Here is a 20,405-nt window from a genome sequence, read left to right on the forward strand (position 1 = left end):
AATCACATTTTGTATATATGAGGTCTCCCTAAGCCCCCAAAAGAAAAATAAATAAAAACAAAATGTGATTTCATAACTGGTTTATTTGTGCTTTATGATATTTCAAGGATTATAAAGTATATTACGAATACCAATCCACACATACTATATTACTTCACAATATTTTTAGCTTCCCCCTCTTTGTCTCTTCTTAGCATTTCCTTTTGAATTTATATTTGGAGAAATGGGCCAAAAAGAACATACTTAATGTTTTTCTGAAAAATCAGTGCTGATCCTAGAAAAATGACTTCCTAGGCTTTTATTTCTGTACCCAACAATACACCAGTGCATACTTCACCTTAATTAGCAGCAATGACAAGCATAGTTCTTTCAGTTTTTCATTTTTGCTTATGGGCTACTTTTTTTCTTAATCAATTTTACTAGAGAGCTAATACTTTTGTTAAAACTTCTGTTAATAACTGACTTTTTGTTTTGTTAGTTTTCCCTACTGTTTGTCTATTTTCCATATTACTAATCTTGACTTTAGCATTTCTTTCTATCTGTTTGAGTATATTTTGCTTACCTTTTACAGCTTTTTAATATGGAAATTTAGGGAGTTGATTTGAAATCTTTCTTTGTTCCTAATGGATAAATATTTAAAGCTATACATTTATTTCTGAACATTGCTTTAGTTATATTTCACATACTTTAATACACTATTTTTATTTTAATTCAATTAGAAATCTTTACAACATATCTTCTGATTCTTCTTTGATCCATTGGTCATTTATAAGTATGTTATTTAATTTCCAAATGTTTAGGTCTTTTAAAAGTATATTATTGTTATTACTTTCAAACTGGTTATTCATTTCTAATTCCCTTCTGCTATAGCCAGAGAACACATTCTGTAAGATTTAAATCTTCTGAAATTTATGGAGATTTATTTTATAACCCAGTTTATAGTGTGCCATGATGAATGTCCCATGTGAACTTGAAAAGAATGTGTATTCTACAATTGTTAGGTATAGTGTTCTATAAATAGCAATGAAATTGATTGGTAGTTTTGTTCATATCATCTATGTCCTTACTGATTTTTAAATCAGTAAGTTGATAGTTTGAAATATCAACTATTTCAAAAGGAATATTAAGATATGCAGCTGTAATAGTCTCCCTTTAGTTCTGTCAGTTTTTGGGTCATGTCTATTGAAGCTCTGTTACTGGGTACATGTATGGGGGTTGGTTGCTAGGTTCCTTAAAAAATGCTGTGTTATGCAAATCTGTGTTATACGAAACAAAGAACTAGTACAAAAAAAGGGGTTAGTTTCCAAAAATTAAAGAAACATACTATTATATTTTATGATTAAGAGAAATATCTTTATTAAAACAATTTTCACCAAAAGTATAACATATTAATATGTATTAAATAATGTTTTCTTAGTCATCACTACTAAGCACCATTAACTGAGGGCGTTTTCTTTTTGACAAGATATCTTCATCCTCTGAACAAAATGGATTTAAAATTCTAATTAATTTTAAATTCTGCAGTCAAATCTCATACAATATCCACGTTCGAATGAAAAATTTCAAATGAGATGCTTTTTGCTCTTAAAAGCTCTTGACACACAACACAAGGATCACCTTTGGAGCACAACGCACAGGAGAGTAGGGAAGTGGTGCAAGTCAAATATAAAGGACACATACTACATAAGATCACACAGCAAAGACCAAGAACCTTAGGTGATCTGCCTAATACATCGCAGCAAACACAGAGAGTCAGCCAGGATGGGGAAACAAAGAAACACGTCCCAAATAAAAGAACAGAAGAAACTTCCAAAATTAGAACCAAATGAAATAGAGGTAACCAACCTATCAGAGACAGAGTTCAGTACACTGATGATAAGAATGTTTAAGGAGCTTAGTGATGACATAAAGAAGGATAGAGAAATCATAAAGAACAACCAGTTAGAAATAAAGAATACAAAAACTGAAATAAAGAACACACTTGAAGGAATTACCAGCAGGTTAAATGAGGCAGAGGATCAAATCAGCGATTTAGAAGACAAGTCAGCAGAGATCACCCAAGAGGAACGATAAAAAGAGAAAAGAATAAAAAACAATGAAAATGGTTTAAGAGACCTCTGGAATTACATCAAGCACAACCACACGCGCATCATAGAAATACCAGAAGGTGAAGAGAGGAAGCAAGGGATCGAGAACATATTTGAAGTAATAATGACCGAAAACTCCCCTAACCTGGTGAAGGAAATCGGCATACAAGTCCAGGAAGAGCAGAGAGTTCCAATCAAGATGAACCCAAACAGCCCAACACCAAGACACATTATAGTTAAAACGGCAAAGATTAAAGACAAAGAGAGAATCCTAAAAGCAGCAAGAGAAAGACAGCAGTTTACATACAAAGGAACTCCTATAAGACTATCAAATGACTTTTCTACAAAAACTTTGCAGGACAGAAGAGAATGGCAGGCGGTACTCAAAGTGATGAAAAAGAAAAGGCTTACAACCTAGATTGCTTTATCCAGCAAGGCTATCATTTACAATTGAAGGAGAGATAAAGAGCTTCACAGAAAAGAATAAACTAAAGAATTCATTACCACTAAGCCTGTAATGCAGGAAATGTTAAAAGGGCTTCTGTAAACAGAAGAAAGATGAAAACAATCTAACTAATGAAGGCCAGAAATACAAATAACATAATGGCAATAACTATGTACCTATAAATAATCACTTTAAATGTAAATAGATTAAATGTTCCAATCAAAAGACATAGGGTAGCTGAGTGGATAAGAAAACAAGACCCTTGCATATGCTGTATACAACAGACTCACCTCAGATCTGAAGACACACACAGGCTGAAAATAAAGGGATGGAGTAAGACATTTCATGCAGATGGAAATGAGAAAAAAGCTAGAGTAGCAATACTTATACTTGACAAAATAGACTTTAAAATGAAGAATATAATAAAAGACAAAGAAGGGTACTACATAATAATAAGGTATAGGTTCAACAAGAGGATATAACCCTAGTAAACATCTATGCACCCAATATAGGAGCACCTAAATACATAAAAGAGATATTGACTGACATAAAGACAGAGATCAACAGTAAACAGTAACACTATCATAGTAGGGGACTTCAACACACTTCTGACAACAAGGGACCGGTCTTCCAGATGGAAAATAAATATGGAAACAGAGGCCTTAAATGATACATTGGGCCAGTTGGATTTAATTGATATTTTCAGAGCATTTCACCCCAAAGCTGCTGAATACACATTCTTCTCAAGTGCACATGGAACGTTTTCCAAGATAGACCACATGTTAGGCCACAAAAATGTCTCAATAAATTTAAGAAAATTGAAATCATACCAAGTGTCTCTTTGACCACAGTGCTATGAAATTAGAAATCAACTACAGGAAAAAAATTGGAGACACACAAATACATGGAGGCTGAATGACATGTTACTAAATAATGAATGGGTCAACAATGAGATTAAAGAAGAAATCAAAAGATATCTCGAGACAAACAAAAATGAAAATATCACAACTCAAAATCTATGGGATGCAGTGAAAGTAGTCCTAAGCAGGAAATTCATAGCAATGCAGGCCTACCTAAAGAAACAAGAAAAATCACAAATCAACAGGTTATCTTTACACTTAAGGGATCTGGAAAATAACAGCAAAATAAGCCCAAAGGGAGTACAAGAAAGGAGATAATAAAGATCAGAGCAGTAATAAATGAAATGGAGACCAAAAAAAAAACAAAAAACAAAAAAACAAAAGTTCAATGAGTCCAAAAGCTGGTTTTCGAGAAGATAAACAAAATCGATAAACCTGTAGCCATACTCATCAAAAATAAGAGAGAGAGGACCCAAGTTAATAAAACCAGAAATAAAAGGGGAGAAGTGACAGACACCACAGAAATACAAAAAAATTTAAGAAATTATTATGAGCACTATATGCCAACAAATTAGACAATCTGGAAGAAATGGACAATTTTCTAGAAGCATACAACCTTCCAAGGCTAACTCAAGAAGAAACAGAAACCTGAATAGACTGATTACTACCAGGAAAATTGAATCAGTAATCAACAAGCTCCCGACAAACTGAAGCCCTGGACCAGATGGCTTTACAACAGAATTTTAAAAAACATTAAAAAAAGAATTATCACCTATTCTCCTCTAACTATTTCAAACAATATAGGAGGAGGGAAGGCTCCCAAACACTTTTTACGAGGCCACTATCACACTGATCTCAAACTCAGACAAAGACATTACAAAAAAGAAAACTACAGACCAATATCCCTAATGAACATACATGCAAAAATCCTCAACAAAATAATAGAAAACAGAATTCAGCAATACATTAAAAAGACCATGCACCATGATCAAGTGGGATTCATTCCTGGTAAGCAAGGTTGGTTTGACGTCCGCAAATTAATTAATGTGATACACCACATTAACAAAATGAAAAATGAAAATCATATGATCATATCAATAGATGCAGCAAAAGCATTCGACAAAATCCAGCAGCCATTTATGATACAAAAAACCTTACGAAAGTGGGAATAGAGGGACCATATCTCAACATAATAAAGGACATATATGATAAACCCACAGCTAACATCATACTCAATGGGGAAAAGCTAAAACCATTCCCCTTAAGATCAAGAACAACGCAAGGTTGCCCACTTTCTCCACTTCTATTCAACATAGTGCTGGAAATCTGAAGCCACAGCAATCAGACAAGGAAAAGAAATAATAGGCATCCAAATTGGTAAGGAGGAAATAAAATTGTCATTATATGCAGATGACATGATACTATATATAGACAACCCCAAAGACTCCACCAAAAAACTATTAGAACTGGTAAATGAATTTAGCATAGTAGCAGGATACAAAATTAATATTCAGAAATCAGTTACATTTGTATATACCAATAATAAACTATCAGAAGGGAAATTAAGAAAACAGCCCATTTACAATTGCTTCAAAGACTATAAAATAGCGAGTAATAAATTTAACCAAAGAGTTAAAGACCTGTACTCAGAAAATTATAAGACACTAAAGTGAGAAATTAAAGAAGATACAAATAGATGGAAACACATGCCATGCTCATGGATAGGAAGAATCAATATCGTTAAAATGTCCATATTGCCTAAGGCAATATACAGAGTCAACGCACTTCCTATCAAACTACCAAGGACATTTTTCACAGAAATAGAACATATAATCCTAAAATTTATATGGAACCATAAAAGACCCCAGATGGCCTTGGCAGTCTTGAGAAATAGGAACAAAGTGTATCATGATACCTGACATCAAATTTTACTACAAGCCTATAGTAATCAAAACAGCATGGTACTGGCATAAAACAGACCCATAGATCAATGGAACAGAAGAGAGAGCCCAGAAATAAAGCCATGCCTATATGGTCATTTAATCTATGACAATGGAAGCAAGAATTTACATTGGGGTAAAGACAGTCTGTTCAATAAATGGTGCTGGAATCCTGGACAGACACATGCAAAGAAATGAAGCTGGATCACCTCCTTACACCATATACAAGGATAAATTCAAAATGGGTTAATATAAATATTTAAATGTAAGATCTGAAAGCATAAAACTCCTAGAAGAAAATATAGGAAGAAAGTTTACAGACATTACCTGGAGTAATATTTTTACTGATATATCCCCTCGGGCAAGGGAAGTAAGAGACAAAAAAATATATGGGATTACATCAACTAAAAAGATTTTTCACAGCTAAGGAAACCATCAATAAAACAAAAAGAGAGTCTACTAAATGGAAGATGATATTGTCAATGATATATCTGATAAGAGGTTAATATCCAAAATTTACATATAAAAAAACTTATTCTACTCAAACCAAAAAACAAACAATCCAATTAAAATATGGGCAGAGGACATGAAGAGACATTTTTCTAAAGAGGACATACAATGGCAAACAGACTATGAAAAAACTGTTCAACCTCACTAATTATTAGATAAATGTAAATAAAAACCACGAGATGCCACCTCACTCCGGTCAGAATGGTTATCATAAATAAATCAACAAACAAGTGCTGGCGAGGATGTGGAGAAAAGGGAACGCTTGTGCACTGTTGGTGGGATTGCAGAGTGGTGCAGCCACTATGGAAAACAGTTGAAAATTGAAAATTGAACTATCTTATGACCCAGCAAGTCTACTCTTGGGTATCTATCCAGAGAATTTCAAAAGGCTAATTTGAAAAAAATCTATGCACCCCTATGTCATTTGCAGTACTATTCACAAAAGCCAAGATATAGAAACAACCAAAATGCCCATCAGTAGATAACTGGATTAAGAAACTGTGGTACATTTATACAATGGAATATTATTTGTCCATAAAGAAGAACGAAGTCTTACCATTTGCAACGATATGGGTGGACCTAGAAAACATTATATTAAATGGAATAAGTCAGACAGAGAAAGACAAATACCACGTGATCTCACTTATATGTGGAAGCTAAAGAATAGAATAAATGAATGAACTAATCAGAAATAGTCTCAGAGACAGAGGAAAAACTGAGGTTGCTAGATGGGGGGAAAGGGTGAGGGAGAAGGTGAGGGGATTAGAAAGCACAATCGGTAACCACAACATGGCCATGGGGATATGAAAGTCAATTTGTGGAATATAATCAATAATGTTGTAAAGATTTTGTACGGTATCTGATGGACACTTGTCTTATTAGGGAGACCATTTCAGGGATGATGTAGATCCCTGCACTGTACACCTGAAGCTGAAGCTGAGTAATAATGAACGTCAACTAGAAGTGGAGTACAGCATATGGAATAGAGACAGTGGAAATGTAACGGCTATATGAGATGTCACAGGGGTAGTAGATAGGGTGAGGGGGTTTATCACCTTGTGAGGGGTATAAATGATAAATGTTTAACTCTTACAGTGTTTTGTGCACATGAAATTAATTTAAAAAAAGAAAAAAGAGGAAACAAAGCTCTTATTGGGCCAGCCCAGTGGCTCTGGCGGTTAGAGCTCCATGCTCCTAACTCTGAAGGCTGCCGGTTCGATTCCCACATGGGCCAGTGGGCTCTCAAACACAAGGTTGCCAGTTCAATTCCTCAAGTGCCGCAAGGGATGGTGGGCTCTGCCCCCTGCAACTAGGATTGAACACAGCACCTTGAGCTGAGCTGCCTCCCGGATGGCTCAGTTGATTGAGCGCATCCTCTCAGCTGCAAGATTGCCGGTTAGACTCCCACAAGGGATGGTGGGCTGCGCCCCCTGCAACTAGCAGTGGCAACTGGACCTGGAACTGAGTTGCGCCTTTCACAAGTAAGACTGAAAGGACAACAACTCGAAGCTGAAGGGCACCCTCCACAGCTAAGATTGAAAGGACAACAACTTGACTTGGAAAAAAGTCCTGGAAGTGCACACTGTTCCACAATAGAGTCCTGTTTCCCTTCCCCAATAAAAATCTTTAAAAAAAAAAAAAAAAAAGGAAAGAAAAGCTCTTTTTATGTTCCGTGTTGTTAGGGGATTTCTCTCATTCTCAAACCATGTTAGAATGAAACCATGTGCTGGGATGCTGTGTTGTATGAGGGTTTCCCCAATTCTCGAACCGTGTTAGAGCAAAACTGTGTTATAGAAGTGCCGTGTTATACAGGGGTTACCTGTACGTATTTAGGATTATTATGTATTACTGATCAATTGACAGTTTAACATTATGAAATGCTTTTTTAAAATCTTTTATAATATTTTTTCTCTCAAAAATCATTTTGTATGATATAGATACACCAGATTGCTTAAGCTTACTATTTGTCAGGTATTTTTTTCTATTTTTTACTTACAATCTATTTGAGTTTTTATATATATATAAAAGTGCATTTTTTATAAACTGCCTATAGTTCGGGCTTACTTTTTTCATCCAGACTGATTTCTAGCTTTAATTTGTGTATGTAATTCATTTGAATTTAATATAAGCATTGTTATAATTGGGTTTAAGTCTATCATCTTGCCAATTTTACTTTGATTGCCAATCATCTTGGGAAACATATCAGTTTCAGGTACACCAAAAGAGTTGGTCACTCTCAGATCACAATACGCATCCTTACCTTATCAAATTCTAATTCAAATTAATATTGTAATTCTTCATATAAAATGTAAGAACCTTGCTATAATATCATTTACTACCTCCCTCCATTCTTTTTGGTATTGCTCTCATGGATTTTATTTACAGATACATTATAAACTCCAAATTAAACCACACGTAGGCACATTCTAGTCAAGTTGATGGAAAACAAAAATAAAGAGAAAATCTTTAAAAAGTCAAAAACAAAAGACACACAGGGGAATAACAATAGGAATGTCAGCTGCTTCAAACAGTCATATGTGTTTTATAAAAATTAAGAGAAAAATACATTAATAGTATACATATATTTACCATTCCTGGTGTTCTTCATTCCTGCCTGTAGATTAGGATTCCATTTGGTATCATTTTCTTTTAACTTCATTTAATATTTCTTATAGTGCATATCTGCTGGCAATGAATTCTCTCAGCTTTTGCTTGTTTGAAAATGTCTATTTATCATTTTTCAAAGATTTCTACTAGATGTAGAATTCTGGGTTGATAGTTGTTTTTCTTCCTCCTGTAGGCATATTAAAGATAATTTCCCTCTTTCTTCTGGCCACTGTGTTTGCAAAAAGAGTCAGCTGACATTCCTATTGTTATTCCCCTGTGTGTCTTTTGTTTTTGACTTTTTAAAGATTTTTCTCTTTATCTTTGTTTTCCATCAACTTGACTAGAATGTGCCTACGTGTGGTTTTATTTATATTTATCCCACAAATTATTTGTTGAGCTTATTAGATCCAATTTTGGAAAAATTTTAGCCCGTTTCTTGAAATATTTTTCTGCTCCATCTTCTCTCTCTCTCTCTCTCTCTCTCTCTCTTCTCTTCTCTTTCTCTCTCTCTCTCTCTCTCATCTTTCTATCTCTCTTTACCTCATTCTCTCCTCCTTTCTCTTCCCTTACCCTCCCATCTCCTTTCTTTTCTTCTCTCTCCTCTCCTTTCCTCTCTTCTCCTCTCCTCTCTTTTCCTCTTTTTTGGGCACTAAGATGTGTATGTTAGACCACTTGACATTTTCCAGTGAGTTACTGAGGCTCTGTTCGTTTTACTTTATTTTTATTTTGCTGCTGTGTTATGTTATTTTAAAGTCCCTGTTGCTAAATCTAACATTTGGTAACCTCAGAGTCTATTTTTATTGACTGCATTTTTTCTAAATTACTCATCACATTTTTCTATTTGTTTGCATGTCTAATAATTATCAATGCATTTTGGATATTTTTAGTGATACGAGGTCTGACAATTATGTTCACAAACTTGCCACCGTGCACTACATTGGCAGCACATTACAAACAGCTTGGTAAAGTTTTTTAACCTTGGTATATCAGTGTCTCATGGCTGTGTTCATGTTGACGTTAGGTGGTATCTTGCTAAGTGGCGTACATTATTGTTGTTACGTGTTTTTGTGTGCTATTGCGAAAATGTCTGAGCTTGAATTAGAGCAATGAACAAACATTAAATTTCTTGTTAAACTTGGCAAAAGTGGAAGTGAAATCAGAGACATGTTAGTCTAAGTTTATGGGGATAATGTCATGAAGAAAACAGCAGTGTACAAATGGATTAAATGTTTTTCTAAGGGGAGAGAACATGACATTGATGAAGAGAGGTCAGGGTGGGCAGTCATGAGCAGAACTGACAAAAACATTGCAAAAATTAATTGAATTGTGCATCAAAATTGTCAGCTGACTGTGAGAAGCATAGCAGACCAAGTAAACATCGATAGAAAAACAGTTAGGAAAATATTAACTGAAAATCTTGGCATGAGAAAAGTGTGTGCAAAAATGGTCCTGAAGAAGCTCACCAATGAACAAAAGCAAAGGAGAGTTGAAGTTTGCCAAGACCTTTTGGAGAGGCAAGATGATGTTTTGGGCTGTGTTATCACTGCTCATAAAACATAGGTGTGCCAATACAACCATGAAACAAAGCATCAAAGTGAACAATGAAAGTCAGCCAATTCTCCACAACTATAAAATTCCATCAGTCGAAATCAAGAGTCAAAATGATGTTGCTAACCTTTTTTTGATATCAGAGGGATTATTCATTATGAATCTGTACCAACTAAACAAACAGTTAACGAAGTTTACTATTTGGAAGTGCTGGAAAGGCTGCATGGAAAAGTTAGATGACACACACAGCTCACACAGCACTGTCTGTGAGTGAATTTTTAGCCAGTAAACAAATATCTGTATTGGAACATCCTCCCTATTCACCTGATCTGGACCGCAATGACTTCTTTCTTTGCCCAAAGATAAAGAAAATATTGAAAGAAGGACATTTTGATGACGTTCAGGACATCAAGGATAATATGATGACAGCTCTGATGGCCATTCCAAAGAGTTCCAAAATTGCCTTAAAGAGTGGGCTAGGTATTGGCGTTGGTGCATAGCTTCCCAAGGGGGGTACTTCAAAGGTGATCATAGTGATATTTAGCAGTGAAGTATGTAGCACTTTTTCTAGGATGAGTTTGTGAACTTAATTTTCAGACTTCGTATTTTGTAGGGAGACTGGATTGTTTCACCTTCCTTCAAAGAATGTTGAGTTTTGTTCTGGCAGGCAGTTACAATACCGGTAGAGCTTCATTTTCCTGTCATGTTTGATTTTATGCGCTGTTGAAGTGGGCATATTTAATTTTATCCTTTGTCCTATGGGATGACTAGAATTTATTCCTAAGATGTGGCCTTTGTCTAATTTTAACTGAATGCAATGATGTCTCTGTACTCTGGCTGGACCAGGACTCTAGTATTTACCAGCACTGTACAATCTCCTGTTTCTATTCTGCTTTTAGCTTCACACTAGCTCCTTTCTACTAAGCTGCTATCTCTCTCTGAGGATCAATGATAAATCTCCACACAGATTTCTGGGGTCCCCCTTTGTGTAGCTATCTCCTTTCCAGTATCCTGCTCACAAATTTCAGCCTTCTGCAGCCCCATCTCTAATCTCATCTTCTCAACTCACCAAGACTACTCTTTGGGCTATCCCTCCCTGAGTTATGTATGGTCCAGAAATTTCCTCCAGGCAGAAAGTTAGGGTAGCCATGGATGTCCCTTTGTGTGTTTTCATTCTCCCAAAAATCACTTCCTGTTAACTAGTGCTTTAAAACAGCAAGTTACCTCATATTTTGTCTAGTTCTATAGCTGTTTATGATAGGTGGGCAAATTCAATAGCAGTTACTCCATTCTGGCCAAAACAAAGTGACGTTACTTGATTTTTATAAGCTTTCATTTTGCTTTTATAAAAACTTTAAATTTTTACAGTATCCAAAGCAAATTGAATTATGACTTACACTCACAGTTTAAAGATCTAATTTCTCATGTTTTGCAAACTTGTCACATCCCCAACTGTTATAAGATATTTTCCTCTCACATGTTAGAACATTTCTCTGGGACATTTGAGTCCTATCTTTATACCCCCACCACCCAGTGCTTCCTTCTCGTTTCAAATTTATGCACCCTACAGCAAAGTTTCTTATCATCTGTATGTCTGGACTATTTACCTCAAAACTTGATTTTATAAAAATTCTTAAAGCCTTTAAATATCCAATGCCCAGTCATCACTTGTGCATTACAAAAAATGCTTCTTAAGTGTATTTATATTTTCATTTAAGCCATATTTGGAGAAAAGATCACCAATATGTAATTTTTTTACTTTTATGTATGTTTAATTTTTTAAAATAAAAGAGAACTAAAAATTAGTTCTCTCTCATTTGTCCTAAAACTATTTCCTCCAAAAACTATATGAAGTCCTTTAGTTTTAAATCCAGGATTTAATAAACAAGTATGACTACTCTCCAAGATAAATTTCATTACTCTGTTAATATCAGTTATTTTCCTGATATCCTGTATCTTGTCTGTACTCTATTATGTCGTTTACTCTGTCCTCTTTGGTCAGTTCCTAAATATGTGGGCATTTTTGTTGCTTTTCTGTAGGACCTTCAAATGTCTTTTATGCCTCTTTCTGAAGCACAGTAACTCCAGCTACGTCTGGTACTCCAGTGAGCATCCATGAGAAATATACAAGGTGTGATAAAAAAAAAAAATACAGTGGTAACAGTGTATGACAAATTTCAAATTGTTCAGTGCAGTCAGTCAGGTGTGAGCTACGGTTGAGAGAAGGTGTGTTTTAAAGTGTGTCATAAATCATTGACCATGGACAATGAATCAGAAATGGGCAAACAGTTTCGTCCTCTGTCGTGACAACACTTCGTGTTACACATTGCTTCTGGTACGGCAATTTCTACCAAATAAAAACATCATGGTGTGTACTCATCCATCTTATTCACTGAATCTGGCACCATGCAACTTCTGGCTTTTCCCCAAAGTCAAAATGACCGTGAAAGATAAAATGTTTTGAACCGATTCAGGACATTGAGGCAGCCACAACAGTGTATCTAAAGACACTCACCAAGAGGACTTCCAGAACTTCTTCAGAAAGTGGCAAGAATGATGTGAAAAGTGTGTTCTAAGTGAGGGGTAATATTTGAGGGGGATTAAAGGCAATGTGTCTTTTACTGTGATAAATTTTTTAATTTAAACAATCCATATATATATATATATATATATATATATATATATATATATATGATGAAAATAAATGTTACCCAGCAAGGAGGTTCTGAATTCACACCTTGAGGTCCTCTTTTGCTTGAAACACATAGCAATGACAGATAAAAAATATCCAGATTATGTACTCTGATGACAATACAAGTTATTTGGCACATGGTAATAAAAAGATAGATTTAAAAATCTATAAATATGGAAACTAAAAAACACATCAAAAACAAAACTGGAAATGTCTTCAATGAAATAGTTATGAATTTTGCTTAAGCCTTTAAAAAACTAACAGTAACTAATGCCTCCAAGTCCCAACCAAGAAGAATTTATGAAAGAGATCTCAGAAGACTTAAAAACTTCAGACACCTTGGACTGGAATCCTGGTTCTAAAACTCACTATTTAGATCAGTTTGGGCAAATGGTGGAAATTCCCCAAGCTACAGTTTCTAGTCTGTTAAATGAAAACATTCTTGGGTTTACATAAAGTTTTCCTTAAAATGTTTACCTTGAGATTTATTGCAGTGAAAGATTACTGAGACATTGTAATTCTCAATTAGAGTATGACTGTATTTTATTCTAATACTAAGCTCAAAAATCACCATGGCTTAGTATCCATATAGCTACATCCAGGTATCTTAAAGGCTCACAATTCTCATGCAGTATAGATTCAGTTTTAGATGAAATTTATTCAAGAAATATTTATTGTGCATATTATGTACCAGGAATGAGAAAAGTGGTGGACAAGACAGAAAGGTCCATGGTCTCCTGGTGCAAGGACTCTAGAAGCAAAATGGCTTCATAATTTATTTACTCCATAAGTCACAGAAAAAAAATAGCATTAGAAACTGGAAGAGAATAAGCATTTGCCATGTTATGCGTATACCATAGACACGTAATTGAAAAAAACTTTCATACCAAAATATTTCAAATCAATTACTTCCATTCAGGAACTACATAGTCTCACATGCTTTTATTATTTTTAAAAAAAGACACAAATAAAATAACTTAGAATTTCGTTTAAGAAAGTATAGAGACCAATTTTAAAAACCAAAGAAAAAGGAGAATTCCAGTCAAGATGGTGGAGCAGGTAAATGCTGTGCTTACCTTGACCAAACTACAAAACAACCATCATTGAGAATCACCTGAAGTCTTGTTGAACGGAAGCCCTACAACTATGGACATACAGAAGAAGGCACCTCCAGACTGATAGGAGGGGCAGAGAGGCAGAATGGGCTGATGCCACACATGTGACCATTAAAAATCAGGAGGGATATCTTGGCTTCGGAGGTTCCCCCTGCCAAAGGAGCAAGGGGTCCCAGAACCCAGGCTCCCCAGCCCAGGGTTCCAGTGCCAGGGAGAGAAGTCCCCATAATTTCTAGTTGTGAAAACCAGCAGATTGTGGCTGAGTAAGACAGCGGGTGGCTGGAGTTCCAGGTGCTCCTCTTAAAGAGACCCCACACACACGAAATTACCAACGGAATCACTGGCTCTGAGATCCAGTGCTGGGGCAGCAGCTGGAGAGGTGACAGGGACATATGGGGGCAGGGGAGAGACTTATCGTGTTTCCCCAAAAATAAGACCCAGCCAGACCATCAATCTTTTGTAGCAAAAATTAATATAAGACCGGGTATAATATGATATGATATGATATAATATAATATAATATAATATAATATAATATAATATAATATAATATAATATAATTTATACCAGGTCTTATATTAATTTTTGCTCCAACAGACACATTAGAGCTGATGGTCTGGCTAAGTCTTGTTTTTGGGGAAACGCAATAGTTGTCTGGCTACAGGACGAGGTCTGGAGGGGCAGCTTTCTTAAGGATGGAGAAACTGGCATTGTTTCTTTGTTGAGCCCTCACTCTTCCTAATGTGCAGACAAAGGAAGCTATTATATCTGAGTCTACATCAAGCTGGCTGACACCATTTGTTTGACAAGCCCTGGTGATTCTAAGATCCCATCCCACTCAACCTTCAGGCACACCCAAGCCACTTCCAGTGGCTTTTTCATATGAACCACCTGCCGTGGCTTATGCTGCAGACTTTCTTAGGGTCTCTCAGAGGTTCACAGAACCCAGACAGGCAGCATCTGGCTTAAGCATGTCCCATACTTCTGGCTGAGCAGCCCTTAGCTGAGCCTAGTGGCAGCTGGCTTTGGTTCAAGCTTGGCCTCTTGAGGCACTTTCAAGCAGAGCACAGGTGGTGGCCATCTGTGGATTGCTTTGTGGCTCCTGCAGTGTGGCCCCAGGTGGGTCACAGGCTATGGCTGAACTTGACCTACAGTGAGTCTCCTCCCAGGTGGCCCTGGGGCTGGCATGCCCAGTGGCCAGCTTCAAAACAAGCTGGAATATTACTCAGCAGCCTCCAAGGACAACACACTTAAGGGACAGATTGGGCAGGTACTAGAGCCATAATGCTCAGTAGGGTCAGCCTCTGTGTCCCAACTCCTTCACTGTAGTCATGGCCAGCCCTCACAACAAATGAGGCCGAAGGTCAATTCCTCCTATTGACATGCAAACAGCAACCAAGGCTCAGGTACAAAAGGAGGGCACATACAACCCCCACAAGGGACATACCTGGAGTGCATGGCTCAGGTAACCAAGAAGAATGCACCACTGAACTCCACAGCACCCCTACTACTACATAAGGCCACTCCATTAAGACTGGGAGACACAGCAGCCCTACCTAATACATATAAATAAACACGGGGGGGAGAACTAAAAGAAATAAACACAGGGAGGTGGCCAAAATGGGGAGACAAAGAAACGTGTCCCAAATAAAAAAAAGAACAAAGTTCCAAAAAAAGAACTAAACAAAATGGAGAAAAGCAACCTACCAGATGCAGAGTTCCAAACACTGGTTATGAGGATGCTCAATGATCTCAGGAAGAATTGCAACAAAGAGATAGAAAACACAAAAATGGAGAAAGAAAACATTTTTTAAAAAGTCAGAAATAAATAATAGAAATGAAGAACACATTACAGAGAATCAACAGTAGATTAGATGAAGCAGAGGATCAAATCAGCGATTTAGAAAATAAAGTATCTGAAAACATTCAATCAGAATAGCAAAAAGAAAAAAAGAATCCAAAAAAAAAAAAAAATAAGGAGAGTTTAAGGGACCTCTGGGACAACATCAAGAGTACCAACATTCACATCATAGGGGTATCAAAAGAACAGAGAGCAAGGAATTGAAAACCTATTTGAAGAAATGACAAAAAACTTTCCTAACCTGATGAAAGAAATAGATATACAAGCCCAGGAAGCGCAGAGAGTCCTAAACAAGATGAACCCAATGAGGCACACATCAAGCAACATCATAATTAAAATGCCAAAGCCTAAAGCAAAGAGAAAATCTTAAAAGCAGCAAGAGAAAAGCAGTTAGTTACCCACAAGGGAGCTCCCACAAGATTCTCAGCTGATTTCTCAACAGAAACTTTGCAGGCCAAAAGGGATTGGCAGGAAATATTCAGTGATGAAACCCAGGACCTACAACTAAGATTACTTTACCCAGCAAAGCTATCACTTAAAATCGAAGAAGAGATAAAGAGCTTCCCACACAAGAAAAAGCTAAGAGTTCATCATCACCAATCCAGTATTACAAGGAATCTTAGAGGGACAACTTTAAGATAAAAAAAAAAGAAAGAAAAAAAAATCAAAAATATAAATAATAACATGGCAATAACTATACCCCTGTCAACAATTACTTTCAATGTAAATGGATTAAATGCTCCAATCAAAAGATAGGGGAGTTAAATGGATAAGAAAACAAGACCCTAACATATGTTGCTTACAAGAGACTTACTTCAGATCAAAAGACACAAAGAACTGAAAATAAAGGGACGGAGAAAGATACTTCATGAAAATGGAAACAAACAAAAAAGATGGGGTAACAATATTTATACCAGACAAAATAAACTTTAAAACAAAGACTATGAGTATAACAAGAGACAAAGAAGGACTTAGTAGGGGCGACTGCATGGCTCAGTTGGTTAGAGCACGAGCTCTGAACAAACAATAAGGTTGCTGGTTCGATTCCCACATGGGCCAGTGAGCTGCACCCTCCACAACTAGACTGAAGACAATGAGCTGCTGCTGAGCTTCTGGAGGGTTGGCCAGAAGGCTCAGTGGGTTAGAGCAGGAGATCTCAACAGCAAGGTTACCGGTTCAATTCCCACATGGGATGGTAGGCTGCGCCCCCTACAACTAAAGGTTGAAAATGGCGACTGGACTTGGAGCTGAGCTGCGCCCTCCACAACTAGATTGAAGGACAACAACTTGGAGCTGATGGGCCCTGGAGAAAGACACTGTTCCCCAATATTTTCCAATAAAATAAAAAAAAAAAACCCTAGTAATTCCACTTCTGAGTATTTATCTGAAGAAACCCAAAATGCTACTTGAAGGAACATGCTCATCCATATGTTCATCGCAGCATTATTTACAATTGCCAAGATATGAAGGCAACCTGGGTGTCCCTGAATGGATGAATGTATGAATGTATAAAGAAAGAAGAGGTGGTACATCCCAGGTTTGACAATTAAATTTGCGAACTCATCCTATAAAAAATGCTACATAACTCATTACTGAATATCATTACAGTCACTTTTGAAGTACTCCCCTTGGGAAGCTATGCACCGACACCAGCACCTAGTACACCCTTTAAAGCAATTTTGGCCATTAAGAGATAAACCTTTCTGGAATGGCCATCAGAGCTGTCGTCGTATTACCCTTGATGTCACAAATGTCATTAAAATATCTTCCTTTCAATATTTCCTTTATCTTCGGGTAAAGAAAGAAGTCATTGGGGGCCAGATCAGGTGAGCAGGAAGGGTGTCCAATATAATTGTTTGTATACTGGCTAAAAACTCCCCCACAGAGAGTGCATGCTGTGTGAGCTGGTGCATTGTTGTGATTCAAGAGCCATGAATTGTTGGTGAAAAGTTGAGGTCATCTAACTTTTTCAGGCAACCTTTTCAGCACTTCCAAATAGTAAACTTGGTTAACTGTTTGTCCAGTTGGTACAAATTCATAATGAATAATCCCTCTGATATCAAAAAAGGTTAGCAATATCCTTGCAACAAGTTCTCGAGTTTAATTGTCACATGTATATACAATTGCATACTACTCAGCTATAAAACGAAGGAATGAAATTTAGCCATCTGCAACAACATGGATGGACATAGAGGGCATTGTGCTGAGTGTAGTAAGTCAGACAGCGAAAGACAAATGTCATATGATTTCACTTGTAAGTGGAATATAAAAAACAAGATAAACAAACAAATAAAACAGAAACAAACTCATAGATAGAACATTTTGATGGTTGCCCAATAGGAGGGGGATTGGGAGTAGGTGAAAAAGAGGAAAGGATTAAGAAGTACAAACTGATTGTTACAAAGTTGTCATAGGGATGTCATGTATAGTATAAGGAATATAGTCAATAATGCTGTGATAACTATGCATAGTGTCAGATAGGAGGGGGTTGGGCATAGGCTGAAAAAAGTGAAGGGATTAAGAAATACAAATTTGTAGTAATAAAATAGTGTTGGGGATGTAAAGTAAAGCATAGGGAACACAATCAAGAATTTGGTAATAACTATGTATAGTGCCAGGTGGGTAATAGTCGGGGGATCATTTTATAAATTATATAAATGTCTAACCACTTTGCTGCATATCTGAAATTAATATAATATAATATTGAATGTCAACTGTAATTGAAAAAAATTTAAAAGGGGGAGAAGATAAAGGGGACTAGGAGGTTCAAATTCCCAGGTATAAAACAAATAAGTCTTAGGAATATAGCTTACAGCATAGGAAATACAGTCAATAATATTGTGATAGCCTGGTACAGTGTCAGATGATTGTTGCATTTATAATGGTGATCACTTCTTTAGCATAGGGAATATAATCAATAATATGGTAATAGCTATGTATAATGTTAGGTGGGTACTGTTGAACAACTATGGTGTAAACCTGAAACTAATATAATAATGTATGTTAGCTATATTTTAATAAAAATCTTTTAAAAATTGGAAGAGGGGAATAAAGATGGCTAAGATTGATGATCAAAGGAAATACAAATTATTAAAAATTTAATTCCTTTTTGTAAAAAAGAGAGGGAGTGACTTGAAGGAAATATAGCACTATGTTAACAATCTGGATGGAAACAACATGGATGTTTACTAAAAAAAGAAAAAGAAGGAGAGAAATAAGAGAATTAACAAAGACAAAAGAAAGCAAACATGAAAAGGGTAAGGATATATAAATATAAATGTTACTTTAAAGAAGATTAATAATAGATGAGATAAACCTTTATAGCCTCACGGGAAAGAAGAGTCAAGACAAGGTAAGGAATGAGAAAAGAATGCAGAACAAAATTTTAAAATCATACGTGAATGTTTATCTTTCTAAAAGCAAATATATGGCAACAAATTTTAAAACCTAGGGGATAATAATGACTTCCTGGCAAAGTAGAAATTACTGAAATTGACCCAACAAGAAATAGTAAACTTGAAGAGACCAATTATGACAGAAGAATTAGTGGTAAGAGCTACCATTTAATAGGCACCAAGACCAAATGGGTTCCTAGCACAGGTGCTATCTAATCTCTAAAGAACAGATGGTTTCAATGATTATCAAATTAGTCCAGGTCAGAGAGGAAATATAGAAAGCTCTCCAATTCTTTTTATGTAGCCAGAACAACTTCAATTCCATGAACTGATTTGTAGAAAACAGAATGAAAAAACTATAGATGGATATCACCTTAAAATAAAGTGCAAAAAATTCTAAACAAAATATTAGCAAATGTTAAGTTCTCAAAAACCTATGTACGAAGATCAAGCAAGCTTCATTAGAGGAATGTCGAAGTGGCTAACTATCAGAGAACCACTCTCAGAGAACATCAACACAATCAATTATATCAACAAACTAAAAGATAAAACCTGCAAAATCATATCAATAAATCTCGGAAGGACTTTGATAAAATTAAAACATTTCTAATAAAAACTCAGAATAAGTAATGAAACTTTTGTCTCCTAAGGACTACCCTCAAAACAGCCACAATTGTCATTGTAAATAATCAAACACAACACATTAAAACATTTCCATTAAAATCAGTAGCTAGATTGGAATGCCTTTTATTTGTGGTTTATAACACTTCTGTGGTTAAATAACTGCATAGACATTAGAAAAGATGTTAAAACTGTACTTCTTGCTGATACATATAATTGTATACCTAGAAATCCAACAGACTCTAGTAAAAAATGTAGTAGATTAACTAAAGAATTTTGTAAAACAGTAGTACACAAAATAAATATTAAAAGAAGACAGCTTTTATCTAGCAATATGTCCCTAAATGAAAATGGGGGCAATTCTATTTATAATAGTGACAAAATGTATATAAATAATGGTACTACATATGGGAAATTCATAGGATCTATGAGAAAACTATAAAATTGTATGAAAGGACATTTAAAGATCTGAACAAAGTTGAATATAATATTTTCTGGCTTAAAAACATTTGATATAAAAAATGCTAATTGTCATAAAACCAGTGCATAAGTTTGGTTCAATTCCAAATGGAATTCTAGAATGGTTTGTTCTGATTGTCTAAAATATCCTTAGAATTTATATGGATTAAAAAAATACCCCAAAATATCAAAGAAAAACATGAAAAAAAATGTGTGATTAAGGAGACCAGGGAGGTTAACTTTAGAAATATCAGAAGGTATTATA

The sequence above is a fragment of the Rhinolophus ferrumequinum genome, chromosome 14, assembly GCF_004115265.2.
Source record: "Rhinolophus ferrumequinum isolate MPI-CBG mRhiFer1 chromosome 14, mRhiFer1_v1.p, whole genome shotgun sequence".
NCBI classification, from domain to species: domain Eukaryota; kingdom Metazoa; phylum Chordata; class Mammalia; order Chiroptera; family Rhinolophidae; genus Rhinolophus; species Rhinolophus ferrumequinum.